General features: G+C 39.6%; 1 long non-coding RNA gene across 1 annotated transcript in view; it reads right to left on the reverse strand.

Moving 5' to 3' along the window:
• Window positions 1-19753, reverse strand: part of LOC132593434 (uncharacterized) — a 39286-nt gene that overhangs the window by 17129 nt on the left and 2404 nt on the right. The window lies entirely within an intron of this gene.

Genomic DNA, 19753 nt, shown 5'->3' on the forward strand with positions numbered 1-19753 from the left:
AATACCACAGCCCAAAGACATGTCATAAACTGATTAGAACCAAATAGGTCCAAGATGGCAAACAAGTTGACTTCCACTAGACCTTAAGCCTCAGGATACACTCACTGTAAATACATCAGCAAGCTAAATGACACACCCACAGGTGCCATGACCGTTCCAAGGCTGACCATAAAGGTCAAAAAGTAGGCAATGGCCTAATTTCTGGAAATCCCTACCCCTTCCCAAAAATAGCTGGAATATTCCTCCCACTCATTAGCCTATGAAATTACCCACCTCTATAAAAACTGATAACCCCATACCCTGGGGTTGCTCTTGCTTTCTGAGATGGCCTATACTCTGTCTGTGGAGTTTGTTTGTTTCTCTCTAAATAAATCTACTTCTTAACTATCACTTTGTCTCTCACTGAATTCTTTCTGTGAAGCTCAGAACCTGAGCTTCATTAAGTCCTGAGACCAGGTGTGTGATCTCAGTTAAAAAATTGTGGGTTTGGGGGCTTCCCTGGTGGCGCAGTGGTTGAGAGTCCTCCTGCCAATGCAGGGGACACGGGTTCGTGCCCCGGTCCGGGAGGATCCCACATGCCGCGGAGCGGCTGGGCCCCTGAACCATAGCCGCTGGGCCTGCGCGTCCGGAGCCTGTGCTCCGCAACGGGAGAGGCCACAGCAGTGAGAGGCCCGCGTACTGGAAAAAAAAAAAAAAAGACTGTGGGTTTGAGTCCCAGTCTGGGATTCGGCTGGATTCAAGTCCCAGTCTGAGATGCACAGTTTCATTTCTTCCTTTGTAAATTGCCTGTTCATATCATTTGTCCATTTTCTATGGGGGAGGGGGTTATATTTTCATAGTGATTTAGAGGTTCTTGTTTATTTGAAAAAGTATAAATATGTTGATAAGAATAAGGAAGGTTGATATAAAAAATTACCTGGGTACCAATCACCCAAATGAACAAATGTTGATATTCTGTCATATTTGATTCAAATCTTCTTTTAAAGAAATAAAACATTGTAGATGTTATATATTCACCAAGTTTACCTTCCCCAGTCTCAGAAACAACTGTCATATTTTTATACTTTTGCTGCAATATACATGATATCATTTCAGATATGTTTATTTTAATTTACATTAATTGTGTTGTGGTGGTTAACTTTATGTGTCAATTTAACTGGGTCACAGGGTGCCCAGGTATTTGATTAAATAATCTTTCTCTGTTTATCTACGAGGATGTTTTGGGATGAAATTAGCATCTGAATCAGTAGACTGAGTAAAGCAAATTGCCCTCTGCAAGGTGGTTGTGAATCATCCAATTAGTTGAGGGCCTGAGTAGAAAAAAAGGTGGAGAAAGGAAGAATTCACTCTCTCTGCCTGACCACTTGAGTTAAGACATCAGTCATCTGCTCGCAGACCGGAATTTTTATACCATTAGCACTCCTGGCCCTCAGGCCGTCGGAACCAGACTGAAACTATACTACGGGCTTTCCTGAGTCTTCAGTTTGCAGACAGCAAATTGTGGGACTTCTTGGCCTCTGTAATTGCATGAGCCAATTCCTTATAATAATATGTATATAAAACTGGTTTGGTTTCTCTGGAAAACCAAAACTATTACAAGTGTCATATAGAAAATATTCTTTTGTAGCTTACTGAACTCTGTGTTTTTGAGATTTATCCATATTCATTTAATTGTATAATATAACATTGAATGAATATTCCATATTTGATTCATATTTCACACCTGATCCCCTACTGATGGATATTAAATCCCCCCTCCCAAATTTTACTATTACAATGTGGCATAAACATCTATGGACTTACTTCATATATTCCCATATGAAAAAAATTTTTTGAAGTGGAATTGCTGGGTTATAGGTACATGTAAGCATCTTTACTAGATATTACTAAATTGTGGTGCAAAGTGGTTATATGAATTTATACTCCCACCAGAAGCGTTCAAGAGGTTCCATTTTTCCATATCCTGACAACACTGAATAATGTGAAGCTTTTTAAAGTTTTTTTCCCCAAATTAATAGGTGTGATGATATCTCATTATTTTAATTTTCTTCTCCCTCATTACTAATGATGTTGAGCATATTTATGTATGTTTATTGAATTTCCTCACCTTTGAAATGTCTATTCCAATTCTTTATGCATTTTTATATTGGGTTGTTTGTCATTTTTATTGCTTTACAGAATTCTTTGATATAATCTGTCAATAATATTCACTGCAAATATCTTCTCCCAGTGTGTGGCTTACCTTTAAAAAAAAAAAATTTTTTTTAAAGAAATAATTCAGGGACTTCCCTGTTGGTGCAGTGGTTAAGAATCTGCCTGCCAATGCAGGGGACACAGGTTCGATCCCCGGTCTGGGAAGATCTCACATGCCATGGAGCAACTAAGCCCGTGTGCCACAAATACTGAACCTGCGCTCTAGAGCCTGTGAGCCACAACTACTGAGCCCATGTGCCACAAGTACTGAAGCCCGCGCACCTAGAGCCTGTGCTCTGAAACAAGAGAACCCACCACAATGAGAAGGCCGCGCACCACAACGAAGAGCAGCCTTGGTTCGCCGCAACTAGAGAAAGCCCACTCGCAGCAACAAAGACCCAATGCAGCCAAAAATTTTAAAAAAAAGAATTCACATACCATGAAATTCACCCATTTAAAGTATACAATCTGGGCTTCCCTGGTGGCGCAGTGGTTGAGAGTCCGCCTGCCAATGCAGGGGACACGGGCTCGTGCCCCGGTCTGGGAAGATCCCACACGCCGCGGAGCGGCTGGGCCCGTGAGCCATGGCCGCTGAGCCTGTGCTCCGTAACGGGAGAGGCCACAAGAGTGAGAGGCCCGCGTACCGCAAAAAATAAAGAATAAAAATTTAAAAATAAAGTATACAATCCATTGCTTTTTTTAAAAAATACTTATTTGGCTGCATTGCGTCTTAACTGGGCACACAGGCTCTTCATTGCAGCACGCGGGCTCAGTAGTCATGCTACACCGGCTCTCTAGTTGTGGTGCACAGGTTCTAGAGCGTGTGGGCTTAGTCACCCGTGGCATGTGGGATCTTAGTTCCCCAACCAGGGATCGAATCTGTGTCCCCTGCATTGGAAGGTGGATTCTTAACCGCTGGACTACCAGGGAAGTCCCCATTGGGTTTTAATATAGTCACAAAGTTGTACAATCATCACTACAATCTAATCTTAGAGTATGTTCGTCATCACCCAAAGAAATCCAGAAGCAGTCACTCTCCATTCCCCCTCTCCTCCAAGCCGCTGGCAACTAATAATCTGCTTTCTGTCACTACAGATTTGCTTATTTTAGATCTTCCATTAAAAAGAAATCAAATAGGGCTTCCCTAGTGGCACAGTGGTTGAGAATCCGCCTGCCAGTGCAGGGGACACGGGTTCGATCCCTGGTCCGGGAAGGTCCCACATGCCGCCGGAGCAATTGAGCCCGCCAGCCACAGCTACTGAGCCTGCGTGCCAAAACTACTGAAGCCCGCGCGCCTAGAGCCCATGCTCCACGACAAGAGAAGCCACTGCAGTGAGAAGCCTGTGCACCACAACGAAGAGTAGCCCCTACTTGCCGCAACTAGAGAAAGCCCACGTGCAGCAACGAAGACCCAACGCAGTCAAAAATAAAATAAATAGATTTCTAAAGATGGCGGAAGAGTAAGACGTGGAGATCACCTTCCTCCCCACAAATACATCAGAAATACATCTACATGTGGAACAACTCCTACAGAACACCTACCGAACGCTGGCAGAAGACCTCAGACCTCCCAAAGGCAAGAAACTCCCCACGTACCTAGGTTGGGCAAAAGAAAAAACAGAGACAAAAGAATAGGGAGGGGACCTGCACCAGTGGGAGGGAGCTGTGAAGGAGGAAAGGTTTCCACACACTAGGAAGCCCCTTCACGGGCGGAGACTGCGGGTGGCGGAGGGGGGAAGCTTCGGAGCCACAGAGGAGAGCGCAGCAACAGGGGTGCGGAGGGCAAAGCGGAGAGATTCCCGCGCAGAGGATCACTGCCAACCAGCATTCACCAGCCTGAGAGGCTTGTCTGCTCACCTGCCGGGGCAGGTGGGGGCTGGGAGCTGAGCTCGGGCTTAGCAGGTCAGACCCCAGGGAGAGGACTGGGGTTGGCTGCGCGAACACAGCCTGAAGGGGGCTAGTGTGCCACAGCTAGCCGTGAGGGAGTCTGGGAAAAAGTCTGGAACTGCCTAAGATGCAATAGACCTTTCTTTTGGGGTGCGCAAGGAGAGGGGATTCAGAGCACTGCCTAAACAAGCTCCAGAGACGGGCGCAAGCCGCAGCTATCAGCGCGGAAACCAGAGATGGGCATGAAACGTTAAGGCTGCTGCTACAGCCACCAAAAAGCCTGGGTGCGAGCACAGTTCACTATCCACACCACCCCTCCCGGGAGCATTATGCAGCCCGCCACTGCCAGGGTCCCGTGATCCAGGGACAACTTCCCCGGGAGAACACACGGCACGCCTAAAGCTGGTGCAACTTCACGTTGGCCTCTGCCGCCGCAGGCTTGCCCAGCACTCCGTACCCCTCCCTCCCCCCGGCCTGAGTGAGCCAGAGTCCCCTAATCAACTGCTCCTTTAACCCCGTCCTGTCTGAGCGAAGAACAGATGCCCTCAGGCGACCTACACGCAGATGCGGGGCCAAATGCAAAGCTGAACCCCAGGAGCTGTGCGAACAGAGAAACGGAAATCACTCCCAGCAGATTCAGGAGCAGCAGATTAAATCTCCACAATCAACTTGATGTACGCTGCATCTCTGGAATACCTGAATAGACAACGAATCATCCCAAATTGAGGCGGTGGACTTTAGGAGCAACAATATATATATACATTTTTCCTTTTTCTCTTTTAGTGAGTGTGTATGTGTATGCTTCTGTGTGTGATTTTGTCTGTATACCTTTGCTTTTACCATTTGTCCTAGGGTTCTGTCTGTCCTTTTGTTTTTTTTTCTGTAGTTTTAGAGCTTGTTATCATTGGTGGATTTGTTTTTTGGTTTGGTTGCTCTCTTCCTTCTTTCTTTCTTTCCTTTTTTTAAAATTATTTTTAAATTTTTAATAATTATTTTTTATTTTAAAAAGTTTATTTTATTTTATTATTTTTCTTTCTTTCTTCCTTTTTTCTCCCTTCTATTCTGAGCCATGTGGATGACAGGGTCTTGGTGCTCCAGCCGGGTGTCAGGCCTGTGCCTCTGAGGTGGGAGAGCCGAGTTCAGGACATGGGTCCACCAGAGACCTCTCAGCTCCACATAATATCAAAAGGTGAAAATCTCCCAGAGATCTCCATCTCAACACCAAGACCCAGCTCCACTCAATGACCAGCAAGCTACAATGCTGGACACCCTATGCCAAAGAACTAGCAAGACAGGAACACAAGCCCATGCACTAGCAGAAAGCCTGCCTAAAATCATAAATAAGGTCACAGACACCCCAAAACACACCACCGGATGTGGACTGGCCCAACAGAAAGACAAGATCCAGCTTCATCCACCAGAACACAGGCACTAGTCACCTCCATAAGGAAGCCTACACACCCCACTGAACCAACCTTAGCCACTAGGAGCAGACACCAAAAACAATGGGAATTAAGAACCAGCAGCCTGCAAAAAGGAGACCCCAAACACAGTAAGTGAAGCAAAATGAGAGGACAGAGAAACACACAGCAGATGAAGGAGCAAGGTAAAAACCAACCAAACCAAACAAATGAAGAGGAAATAGGCAGTATACCTGAAAAAGAATTCAGAGTAATGATAGTAAAGATGATCCAAAATCTTGGAAATAGAATGGAGAAAATAAAAGAAACGTTTAACAAGGACCTAGAAGAACTAAAGAGCAAACAAACAATGATGAACAACACAGTAAATGAAATTAAAAATTCTCTAGAAGGAATCAGTAGCAGAATAACTGAGGCAGAAGAACGGATAAGTGACCTGGAAGATAAAATAGTGGAAATAACTACCTCAGAGCAGGATAAAGAAAAAAGAATGAAAAGAATTGACGACAGTCTCAGAGACCTCTGGGACAATATTAAACACACCAACATTCGAATTATTAGGGTCCCAGAAGAAGAAGAGAAAAAGAAAGGGACTGAGAAAATATTTGAGGAGATTATAGTTGAAAATTTCCCTACTATGGGAAAGGAAATAGTTAATCAAGTCCAGGCAGCACAGAGAGTCCCATACAGGATAAATCCAAGGAGAAATACGCCAAGACACATATTAATCAAACCATCAAAAATTAAATACAAGGAAAAAATATTAAAAGCAGCAAGGGAAAAACAACCAATAATATACAAGGGAATCCCCATAAGGTTAACAGCTGATCTTTCAGAAGAAACTCTGCAAGCCAGAAGCGGGTGGCAGGACATATTTAAAGTGATTACAGGGAAAACCTACAACCAAGATTACTCTACCCAGCAAGGATCTCATTCAGATTTGATGCAGAAATTAAAACCTTTACAGACAAGCAAAAACTAAGAGAATTCAGCACCACCAAACTAGCTTTACAACAAATGCTGAGGGAACTTCTCTAGGCAGGAAACACAAGAGAAGGAAAAGACCTACAATAACGAACCCAAAACAATTAAGAAAATGGTAATAGGAACATATGTACTGATAATTACCTTAAATGTAAATGGATTAAATGCTCCAACCAAAAGACGTAGACTGGCTAAATGGATTCAAAACCAAGACCCGTACACATGCTGTCTAGAAAAGACCCACTTCAGACCTAGGGACACATACAGACTGAAAATGAGGGGATGGAAAAAGATATTCCATGCAATTGGAAATCAAAATAAAGCTGGAGTAGCAATTCTAATATCATATAAAATAGACTTTAAAATAAAGTCTATTACAAGAGACAAAGAAGGACACTACATAATGATCAAGGGATCAATCCAAGAAGAAGATATAACAATTGTAAATATGCACCCAACATAAGAGCACCTCAATACATAAGGCAAATGCTAACAGCCATAAAAGGGGAAATTGACAGTAACAAAATCATAGTAGGGGACTTTAACACCCCACTTTCACCAATGGACAGATCATCCAAAATGAAAATAAATAAGGAAACACAAGCTTTAAATGATACATTAAACAAGGTGGACTTAGTTGATATTTATAGGGCATTCCATCTGAAAACAACAGAATACACTTTCTTCTCAAATGCTCATGGAACATTCTCCAGGATAGATCATATCTTGGGTCACAAATCAAGCCCTGGTAAATTTAAGAAAATTGAAATCATATCAAGTATCTTTTCTGACCACAACACTATGAGACTAGATAACAATTACGGGAAAAAATCTGTAAAAAATACAAACACATGGAGGCTAAACAATACACTACTTAATAATCAAGAGATCACTGAAGAAATCAAAGAGGAAATCAAAAAATACCTAGAAACAAATGAGAATGAAAACACGACCACCCAAAACCTATGGGATGCAGCAAAAGCAGTTCTAAGAGGGAAGTTTATAGCAATATAATACTACCCTGAGAAACAAGAAACATCTCAAATAAACAACCTAACCTTACACCTAAGGCAATTAGAGAAAGAACAACAACAACAACAAAAAAAAACCAAAGGTAGCAGAAGGAAAGAAAAAAGATCAGATCAGAAATAAATGAAAAAGAAATGAAGGAAACAATAGCAAATATCAATAAAACTAAAAGCTTGTTCTTTGAGAAGATAAACAAAATTGATAAAACATTAGCTAGACTCATCAAGAAAAAAGGGAGAAGACTCAAATCAATAGAATTAGAAATGAAAAAGGAGAATTAATAACTGACACTGCAGAAACAAAAAGGATCATGAGAGATTACTACAAGCAAATATATGCCAATAAAATGGACAACCTGGAAGAAATGGACAAATTCTTAGAAAAGCACAACCTTCTGAGACTGAACCAGGAAGAAATAGGAAATATAAACAGACCAATCGGGGCTTCCCTGGTGGCGCAGTGGTTGAGAGTCCGCCTGCTGATGCACGGAACACAGGTTCCTGCCCTGGTCCGGGAGGGTCCCACATGCCGCGGAGCGGCTGGGCCCGTGAGCCATGGCCGCTGGGCCTGCGTGTCTGGAGCCTGTGCTCCGAAACGGGAGAGGCCACAGAAGTGAGAGGCCCATTTACCACAAAAAAAAGGAAAAAAAAGGAAAAACAGACCAATCATAAGCACTGAAATTGAAACTGTGATTAAACATCTTCCAACAAACAAAAGCCCAGGACCAGATAGCTTCACAGGCGAATTCTACCAAACATTTAGAGAAGAGCTAACATCTATCCTTCTCAAACTCTTCCAAAATATAGCAGAGGGAGGAACACTCCCCAACTCATTCTACGAGGCCACCGTCACCCTGATACCAAAACCAGACAAAGATGTCACAAAGAAAGAAAACTACAGGCCAATATCACTGATGAACATAGATGCAAAAATCCTCAACAAAGTACGAGCAAACAGAATCCAACAACACATTAAAAGGATCATACACCATGATCTAGTGGGGTTTATCTCAGGAATTGAAAGATTCTTCAATATACATGAGTCAATCAATGTGATACACCATATGAACAAATTGAAGAATAAAAACCTTACGATCATCTCAATAGATGCAGAAAAAGCTTTTGACAAAATTCAACACCAATTTATGATAAAAATCCTCCAGAAAGTGGGAATAGAGGGAACTTATCTCAACATAATAAAGGCCATATATGAGAAACCCACAGCCAACATCATTGTCAATGGTGAAAAACTGAAACCATTTCCATTAAGATCAAGAACAAGACAAGGTTGCCCACTCTCACCACTATTATTCAACATTGTTTTGGAAGTTTTAGCCACATCAATCAGAGAAGAAAAAGAAATAAAAGGAATCCAAATTGGAAAAGAAGAAGTAAAGCTGTCACTGTTTGCAGGTGACATGATACTATACATAGAGAATCCTAAAGATGCTACTAGAAAACTACTAGAGCTAATCAATGAATTTGGTAAAGTAGCAGGATACAAAATTAATGCACAAATACCTCTTGCAGTCCTATACACTAATGATGAAAAATCTGAAAGAGAAATTAAGGAAACATTCCCATTTACCATTGCAACAAAAAATATGTAATACTTAGGAATAAACCTACCTAAGGAGACAAAAGACCTGTATGCAGAAAACTATAAGACACTGATGAAAGAAATTAAAGATGATACCAACAGATGGAGAGATATACCATGTTCTTGGATTGGAAGAATCAACATTGTGAAAATTACTATACTACCCAAAGCAATCGACAGATTCAATGCAATCCCTGTCAAACTACCAATGGCATTTTTCACAGAACTAGAACAAAAAATTTCACAATTTGTATGGAAACACAAAAGAGCCCGAATAGCCCAAGCAATCTTGAGAAAGAAAAATGGAGCTGGAGGAATTAGGCTCCCTGACGGCAGACTATACTACAAAGCTACAGTAATCAAGACAATATGGTACTAGCACAAAAACAGAAATATAGATCAATGGAATAGGATAGAAAGCCCAGAGATAAACCCATGCAACTAATCTATGGCAAAGGAGGGCAAAGATATACAATGGAGAAAAGACAGTCTCTTCAAAAAGTGGTGCTGGGAACACTGGACACTACATGTAAAAGAATGAAATTAGAACACTCCCTAACACCATACACAAAAATAAATTCAAAATGGATTAAAGACCTAAATGTAAGGCCAGACACTATAAAACTCTTAGAGGAAAACATAGGCAGAACACTCTATGACATAAATCAGAGCAAGATCCTTTTTGACCTACCTCCTACAGAAATGGAAATTAAAAAAATAAATAAACAAATGGGACCTAATGAAACTTAAATGCTTTTGCACAGCAAAGGAAACCATAAACAAGACGAAAAGAAAACTCTCAGAATGGGAGAAAATATTTGCAAATGAAGCAACTGACAAAGGATTAATCTCCAGAATTTACAAGCAGCACATGCAGCTCAATATAAAAAAAAAAAAACCCAATCCAAAAATGGGCAGAAGACCTAAATAGACATTTCTCCAAAGAAGATATACAGATTGCCAACAAACACATGAAAGAATGCCCAACATCATTAATCATTAGAGAAATGCAAATCAAAACCACAATAAGTATCACGTCACACCAGTCAGAATGGCCATCATCAAAGAATCTAGAAACAATAAATTCTGGAGAGGGTGTGGAGAAAAGGGAACACTCTTGCATTGCTGGTGGGAATGTAAATTGATACAGCCACTATGGAGAACAGTATGGAGGTTCCTTAGAAAACTAAAAAGAGAACTACTATACGACCCAGCAATCCCACTACTGGGCATATACCCTGAGAAAACCATAATTCAAAAAGAGTCATGTACCACAATGTTCTTTGCAGCTCTATTTAGAATAGCCAGGACATGGAAGCAACTTAAGTGTCCATCAAAGAGTTGAATGGATAAAGAAGATGTGGCACATATATACAATGGGATATTACTCAGCCATAAAAAGAAATGAAATTGAGTTATCTGTAGTGAGGTGGATGGACCTAGAGTCTGTCATACAGAGTGAAGTAAGTCAGAAAGAGAAAAACAAGTACCGTATGCTAACACATATATATGGAATCTAAAAAAAAAAGAAGGTCATGAAGAACCTAAGGGGAAGACGGGAATAAAGACACAGACCTACTAGAGAATGGACTTGTGGACACGGGGAGGGGGAAGGGTAAGCTGGGACGAACTGAGAGAGTGGCATGGACATATATACACTACCAAATGTAAAATAGAGAGCTAGTGGGAAGCAGCCGCATAGCACAGGGAGATCAGCTCCATGCTTTGTGACCACGTAGAGGGGTGGGATAGGGAGGGTGGGAGGGAGGGAGATGCAAGAGGGAAGAGATATGGGGATATATGTATATGTATAACTGATTCACTTTGTTATAAAGCAGAAACTAACACACCATTGTAAAGCAATTATACTCCAATAAAGATGTTAAAATAAATAAATAAATAAAATTTATATATGAAAAAAGGAATCAAACAATATGTGGTCTTCTACAATTGGCTTCTTTTATTTAGCATAATGCTTTCAAGTTTCATCCATGTTATAGCATGGATGGTTAAGTTGGTTATACTATGTATTGTTGTACATATATTTTGAATTTTGATTTGAACAAATGTATCAGTCTTTTCTTTAGATTTCTGATTTTTGTCTTACTTAAGAAATCCTCCCCTTTCTCTGAGTTATAAACATTAATATATTCTTTAATAATTGCAAGTTTTGTTTTTCATATTTAAATTACCTGCAGTTTATTTTGCATATGTCACATAAAGATTTAATTCTTTTACACATTGGTAGTCAATTGTCCAGCACTACTTATTGAATAGTACATCGATTCCCCCACTGTTTTGTATTATACAATAAGGTCTCATATATGTTTAGGACTGTTTACCCTGTGCCATTATGATAGATTTATAGTAAATCTTAAGAGAGAAAAGGCATTAAATTTGGTAGGGCAAGTGTCCTATCCTTTTTCTTCTTTTCTGCAACTGACTTTAATGTTAATGACCATAGGGATCTGTTTTTTTAAGTTCCACTAAAAATACCCTGTTAGAATTTTGTTGGAAATTTCATTTAATTCATAGAGTAATTTGGAAAGAATCAACATTTTAATGTACAGTTTAATAAACATTGGCTATATTACCTCTTATTCCATCTGTTGGAGTCTCTAGTCCTCCCTTTCCCCCTGCTCAGAAGTAGACCCTGAGATGAGAATTTGAGTGTAAGTCCCCCCTTATCCTCACTTTTGCTTTCCGAGGTTTAAGTTACCTGCCGTCAACCTCAGTCCAAAAATATTGAATGGAAAATTCTGGAAATAATTCATAAATTTTAGATTGCATCCCCTTCTGAGTAGCATGATGAAATCTTATGCTGCCCCACTCTGTCCTGCCCAGGACGTGAATCATCCTTTTGTCCTTCATATCCCGCCCAATAGTTTTGGTTATCAGACTGACTGATGCAGCATCGCAGTGCGGTGTTCAAGTAATCCTTATTTTACTTAATAATGGCTCCAAGGGCAAGAGTAGTGACACCGGCAATTCTGATACGCCAAAGAGAAGTCGTAGAGTGCTTCCTTTAAGTGAAAAGGTGAATATTCTCAACTTAATAAGAAAAGAAAAAAAGTCAGACGCTGGGGTTGCTAAAATCTACAGTGAGAACAAATCTTCCGTCTGTGAAATTGTGAAGGAAAAAGGAATTCCGTGCTAGTTTTGTTGTCACACCTCAAACTGCAAAAGTTACAGCCACAGTGCGTAAGTGCTTAGTTAAGATGAAAAAGGCATTAAATTTGTACAATAAGATATTTTCAGAGAGAGACCACATTCACATAACTTTTATTACAGTATATTGTTATAATTGTTCTATTTTGTTATTAGTTATTGTTGTTAATCTCTTACTGTGCCTAATTTATAAATTAAACTTTATATGTATGTATAGGGAAAAATATACTATATAGAGAGTTTGGTACTATCCTCAGTTACAGGCATCCAACTGGGAATCTTGGAACATATCCCTCATGGATAAGGGTGGACAACTGTTCCTTGTTTGTGAGGTAATCACAGGAAAAATCATCAGGAGAATGGGGAAGAGACTTAGGGAAGGGAAAGCAGTCAATGGAGTACCCTTTCTCAAGCAAGTTATCACTATGGGCAATTAGAGCTTAATCCTGAGGAATCTTGAGAAATGTTGTGGAACACATGCCTCAGAATCATCCCACCTAAGGAGTGAGAAGCTGGGGTATTTATACAACAACGTCTTTCAGTCACTGAGGGTTTCCAGCAGGCATTAATTTCCCAGCCCTTCCAGCCTGCTCACGTGGAAGGTGGCTAGCATGCAAGGAAATGGTAAGTGCCAAGGAGCACCAACAGTGTCTGCTAAATCACCAAAAGATCTTTTGAAGGTTCAGATATAGCATGTCTCTCCCCTGCCTAAAGTTTTTTTTTTTTTTTTTTTTTTACTGTAGAGGAATCCAAAATTGTTGGCATGACTTACGGTTTTCTTTCTTTCTTTTTAAAAATATATTTATTTATCTATTTATTTTTGGCTGTGTTGGGTCTTCATTGCTGTGTGCGGGCTTTCTCTAGTTGCAGCGAGTGGGGGCTACTCTTCATTGTGGTGCATGGACTTTTAATTGCGGTGGCTTCTCTTGTGGTGCAGCACAGGCTCTAGGTGCGCAGGCTTCAGTAGTTGTGGCACGCGGGCTCAGTAGCTGGCGCGCAAGGGCTTATTTGCTCCACGGCATGTGGGATCTTCCTGGAACAGGGCTCGAACCCGTGTCCCCTGTGTTGGCAGAAGGATTCTTAACCACTGCACCACCAGGGAAGCCCTGACTTACAGATTTCTATACACCAAATACCAGCTTCTTTCCCAAGAAGTTTGTTCTCTAGCCATATTGAAGCAGCTGGATCCTGCCAAACCCTCAGTTCTTTGCATTTGTTGTTTTCTCTGCCTCTAATGCTCTTCCCTTATTCTCTTCCTAGAAAACCCTTCAAAGAGGCAGAGCATTGGAGAAAGATAGAGCTAGAAGTAAAACTCTGTTCTAATAGTGCCAGTATTTGCTTTGCTTAGTGGGAAATGCATGACAGGATATAAAGAGGAGTGTGTAAAGTTGAGCAGCCTTGGGTTTTTTGTGAGAAGTTACAGCATTAGAGAAAAATTAAGGAGGTTCAAGAAAGCCTGAAGAGATTTGTTATCTAAGCTGTGATGTTTCCCTTTATTATTTCTTCACGGAAATTGAAAAAAAATTTTTAATTATTTGTCAAGGGAAAAAATTCTACTCTGACACTTATTTGGGCAAGTTCCTTAACCTTTCTGAAGTCCAGTTTTCTTAACTGTTTCATGGAGGGGACTACACAAAGGCCTGAATATAGGAGGTGAGAATCACTGGGGGCCAGCTTAGAGGTTGGCTACCACAAAGAAGTACATGAAAGGTGCTTGGGACACAGTGTGTTTTTAAATAATAGCTTTTATTATCACTCATTGTCTGGACCCCCTGCACAAATGTCACTTCTACTGAGAAGCCTTCCAGACCACCATAGGTAGTTATGTAATAGCTTTGCCAAAAGAATCAAACTTCAATCTGTTCAAGCTTTTATTATTCTGCATGTTCAAGACTGTGATTAGAGGCTTTGAGCGGGGGGTGGGGATCAATACCTCAGGTAAGGACTCATAGCTGGTCCAGGCCTTCCTACCTCTTCTTGTTCCTACAGCCCCAATACCATAGCTAGCCACATTTACTTCTTAAATAAATGAAAAAATAAAAATAAATTAGACTTCATGAAAATTAAAGTATTCTGTTTCATAAAAGATACCACTTAAGAAAATGAAAATGCAACCCTCAGACTAGGAGAAAAAATTCCCAATGCATATATCTGGGAAACAAATCATATTCAAAATACATTTAAAAATTCCTTTTATTCAGTAATAAAATATATACAACTTAATTTTAAAAAGTGGGCAAAATAGGGCTTCCCTGGTGGCGCAGTGGTTGAGAGTCCGCCTGCCGATGCAGGGGACACGGGTTTGTGCCCTGGTCCGGGAGGATCCCACATGCCGCGGAGCGGCTGGGCCCGTGAGCCATGGCCGCTGAGCCTGCGCGTCCAGAGGCTGTGCTCCGCAACGGGAGAGGCCACAACAGTGAGGCCCGCGTACCGCAAAAAAAAAAAAAAAAAAAAGTGGGCAAAATACTTAAAAGTCACTTCACAACAGAAGATATTCAGATGCTAAATAAGAACATGAAAAGGTACCCAACATCATTATCATTAGGGAAATGCAAATTAAAACCCCACTTGGATACCACTGCATAGCCAGGAGAATGAAAGTTAAAGATTGGCACTACCAAGTGTTGGTGAGGTTATGGAACAACTGGAATTGTCCTGCACTGCAGGTGGGAATGTAAAATGAAAACAAACACTTTGTAAAACTGTTTGATGGTTTCTTATAAAGCTAAATATACGTGTACCATATGACCCAGCAATTCCACTCTTAAGTATTTACCCAAGAAAAATTAAAACATAAGGTCATGCAAAGACTTACACATAAATGTTTATAGGAGTTTACACATAATAGCCCCAAACTGGAAACAACTGAAATGTCTACCAACTAGTAAATGGATAAACAAATTACATTTTGTCCAAACTATGGAAAACTACTCGTCAGTAAAAAGGAGCAAACTACTGATATGTATAACAAAATGAATAAATCCCAAAATCATTATACTGATTCCATTTATATAAATTTCAAGAGCAGATAAAATTAATCTATGGCCATTAAAATCAAATCAGTAATTGTCTGGGGCCGAGGTGGGGATTTGATTGCAAAGCGGTCTCAGGGAACTTTCCTATGGTCATGGAAATGTTCTGTATCCTAGCTGGGGGGGGGGGGGGGGGGGCGGGGGCAGGGCACAATGATTCTAAAACTGTAAACATTTGTTAAAATTCATTGAACTGCACTGTATTTTATTATCCATTTTATTGTAAGGAAATTATACTTCCATTAAAAAAAGATTATTGGGGAAAAACTTTTAAGAAGATCCTCTTAACTGGGTAACACATAGTATCTCAGATCGTTTATGAGTAGGGTTGCCAGATTTAGCAAATGAAAAACAGGGGGGCTCAGTTAAATTTGAATAATATCTAATTGCTTATGCATATCTACATTGATAAAAAAGAAAAATATTGCGTGGTACATATACTTTAAAAGTATTTGTTATTCATAGAAAATAAATTATAAGTATCTAAATCATACATTTTTGTAATTATATTCTTCTGATCATTTGGTTCTTTTCAATAATTCCTTGTTTTGTGGTATTTGCTTATAAAATTCCTTGCAGACACAGTCTATGTTCATTTTCTTTGTATCATAGCTTCTACAGTGGTCACATCTAACTTCTACAGTTCTTTTGTCTATTGAACATTCATTAATAAGAAAATATACTCAACATTAGCATTATGAGCCAATATACTGAACATATACTAGGATGAAGTTAACAGCCCTGATAATTGCTCTTCAAATATGGCTTGTTGAAGCAAATACCATCTTTCATGGAATGAGATGGTTTTTCATTTTTCAGTATTATGTTGCATCTCTTGATAAATAACTTTTTATTTATTTTTTATAAATTTATTTATTTTTGGCTGTATTGGGTCTTCATTGCTGTGCGCAGGCTTTCTCTAGTTGGGGCGAGCAGGGACTACTGTTTGTTGCAGTGTGTGGGCTTCTCATTGTGGTGGCTTCTCTCGTTGTGGAGCAGGGGATCCAGTAGTTGTGGCACGCAGTCTCAGTAGTTGTGGCTCATGGGCTCTAGAGCACAGGTTCAGTAGTTGTGGCGCACGGGTTTAGTTGCTCCGTGGCATGTGGGATCTTCCCGCACCAGGGCTCGAACTTGCATCCCCTGCATGGGCAGGCGGATTCTCACCCACTGCGCCACCAGGGAAGCCCCTGATCAATAACTTTTTAAAATGTTATCCAGTAACAGAAAAAGAACATTGTCATCAATTTTTCTTCCTTTCTTCTTCAACACTATACATGATGATTCCACTGGTTCCCATGCCGGAAGAGTATTTAGTTCTTGTACAAGAATCAAATTCTTCATGAGATGGTAGTCATGAAAAATAGAACTACCATACGACCCAGCAACCCCATTACTGGGCATACACCCTAAGAAAACCATAATTCAAAAAGAGTCATGTACCATAATGTTCATTGCAGCTCTATTTACAATAGCCAGGACATGGAAGCAACTTAAGTGTCCATCAACAGATGAATGGATAAAGAAGATGTGGCACATATATACAATGGAATATTACTCAGCCATAAAAAGAAATGAAATTGAGTTATCTGTAGTGAGGTGGATGGACCTAGAGTCTGTCATACAGAGTGAAGTAAGTCAGAAAGAGAAAAACAAATACCATAAACTAACACATATATATGGAATCTTAAAAAAAAAAAGGTTCTGAAGAACCTAGGGGTAGGACAGGAATAAAGACACAGACGTAGAGAATGGACTTGAGGACACGGAGAGTGGGAAGGGTAAGCTGGGACAAAGTGAGAGAGTGTCATGGACATATATACACTACTAAATGTAAAACAGATAGCTAGTGGGAAGCAGCCACATAGCACAGGGAGATCAGCTCAGTGCTTTGTGACCACCTAGAGGGGTGGGATAGGGAGGGTGAGAGGGAGAGGCAAGAGGGAGGAGATATGGGGATATATGTATATGTATAGCTGATTCACTTTGTTATAAAGCAGAAACTAACACACCATTGTAAAGCAATTATACTCCAATAAAGATGTTTAAAAAAAATCATTCTTTAGTGCATTTTACACTTCCCTTAAGCAATGGAGTGCTTCAACAACACTGGTTTCTCTTCTTTCACTTTGCATAATCTATTGCTAAAGAGGTATTATAAACTATCAACAAGAGGTAACTAAGTTTCCCTTAAAGTCAATAAGAATTTGAGGGTCATTTTCTTTAGGATTAAAGTATGATTCAGTACTTCAAATAAACTGAGGATTCTCCATTTATTAAAGCAAGCTAACAAGTTTCTGAATGCAAGAGAAATGAACAGTACTGAATGCCAACAAAATCACAAAAATTCCTCAGTTGTTCAGTTGGCGCTTAAGAAAACAATTTCATGACAATTACATCAAAGTCAACAGGAAAGACATCAGATGTTGTAAGAGCAGCACCATGTAGAATATGAACCAGATAGCCAAACGGTTTCTGAAGAAACATTCGTGCTTTACTTCAGCTTTGAATAAACAATGTCTGCACTTTTATGCGAACATCTACCAACATTTGTATTGGTATCATCTCCACCAAAAGCAGTACAATTTTCTTCGTTAACTCCTAAGTCAATAAGAGAGTCTCTGCAAAAATTTGCTCTTGTTTCTGAAGTCTCATCTGGAAGAGTCTTTACTTAAAATAACCTTACAAGTGAGCCTTTTCACAAGAAGGTTATTGCACAAGCAAATTTTTCTGCTTTGTCATTACTTGAATCCATAAAAAGATGAGGCATTTAGGGCTTTGATAATCACTGCAATAGTAAATGGAGTTATTATATTTTTAATTATTGCAGTAGGTTTTGTCCTGGCATTTGAAATTTTGCTTCCAGTTTTGGAATTAGAAAATCCTCCTGGTAGCAGTACTTTCAAAGAGTCATTTGAGCTGAAAGACTGATGACAATATACAATGTGGGAGACTGTTACGACTTCTGCTGTGATTATTTTACATTCTTCATCTAGATTTCTTTTAATCAAAATTTTATTTTATCACTTTCTTTGATACAAGTTGAAGAAATCACACATCTTTTACTCTAAGCTGATAGTATATGCTCGTTTATATCTGACTTTCCACCATTTTCAATACTGAATGAACACTTGCATACTGCACAAAGAGCTTCAAAAGGAATTTTCCTCATTTAATTCAGAAAATGTATCATGAAATTCACACTTGCATTTTGGCATTTAGGGGTTCAAATATAGCAAAGAAAAACGAGGTAACAATTTATTTTCAACAAGGGTGCCAAGACAACTTAATGGGAAAAGAAATGGTGCTGAGACAACTGGATAGCCACATGCAAAAGAATGAAGCTGAACTTCTACCTCATATCAAGTACAAAATTTAACTCAAATAGATCAAATACCTATATGTAAGAGCCAAAACTACTAAACTCTTAGAAGAAAATGTAGGGGTAAATCCCTGGATTAGGCAATGGTTTCTTACATATGACACCAAAAGCACAAGCAACAAAAGAAAAAAATAAATTGGATACCATCAAAATTAAAAATTGTGTGCTTCATAGGACACTATCAAGGATGTGAAAAGAAAACCCACAGAGTGCGAGAAAAATTTTGCAAGTTGTATACCTGATAAGGGACTTGTATTTAGGCTATATAAAGAACTATTACAACTTAATAAAAAGACAACCCAATTAAAACATGGGCAAAAGATCTGAACAGACGTTTCTCCAAAAAAACATAAAAATGTCTAGTAGGTATAGGAAAAGATGCTCAACATCATTAGCTGTCAGGGAAATGCAAATCAAAGCCACAGTGAGATACCACTTCACAGCTACTAGGATGGCTATGAACAAAAAGACAGATAGTAAGTGTTGGTAAGGAGGTGGAGACACTGGAAGTCTCATACATTGCTGGTGGGACTGTGAATGGTCCAACTGCTTTGGAAAACAGTTTGGAAGTTCCTCAAAAGATAGAGTTACCCAGCAATTCCACTCCTAAGTTATATACCCAAGGGACTTGAAAACATGTGCCCACAGGAGAACTTGTACACGAATGTTCACAGCACCATTAGCTAAAAAAAAAAAAAAAAAAAAGTATAAAAGTGGAAGCAACACAAATGTCCATCACCTGAGAAATGGATAAGAAATATGTGAGATAACCATGCAATAGAATATTATTCAACCATAAAAAATGAAATCCTTGTACATCCTACAAAACGGATGAGCCTTGCAAACATTATGCTAAATGAAATGTCAGTAACAAAGGACCACATACTGTATGATTCCATTTATGTGAAACGTTCAGAATTGGCAAATCCATAGAAGGGGGGCGGGAAGAGAGAGAGAGAGAGAGAAAGGTAGATTAGTGGTTGCCTATGGCTGGGATGGTTGGGAAGAAATGGGGGAATGACTACTAAAAGGTATAGGGTTTCTTTTGGGCGTGCTGAAAA

The sequence above is a fragment of the Globicephala melas genome, chromosome 15 (assembly GCF_963455315.2).
Source record: "Globicephala melas chromosome 15, mGloMel1.2, whole genome shotgun sequence".
Lineage (NCBI taxonomy): Eukaryota > Metazoa > Chordata > Mammalia > Artiodactyla > Delphinidae > Globicephala > Globicephala melas.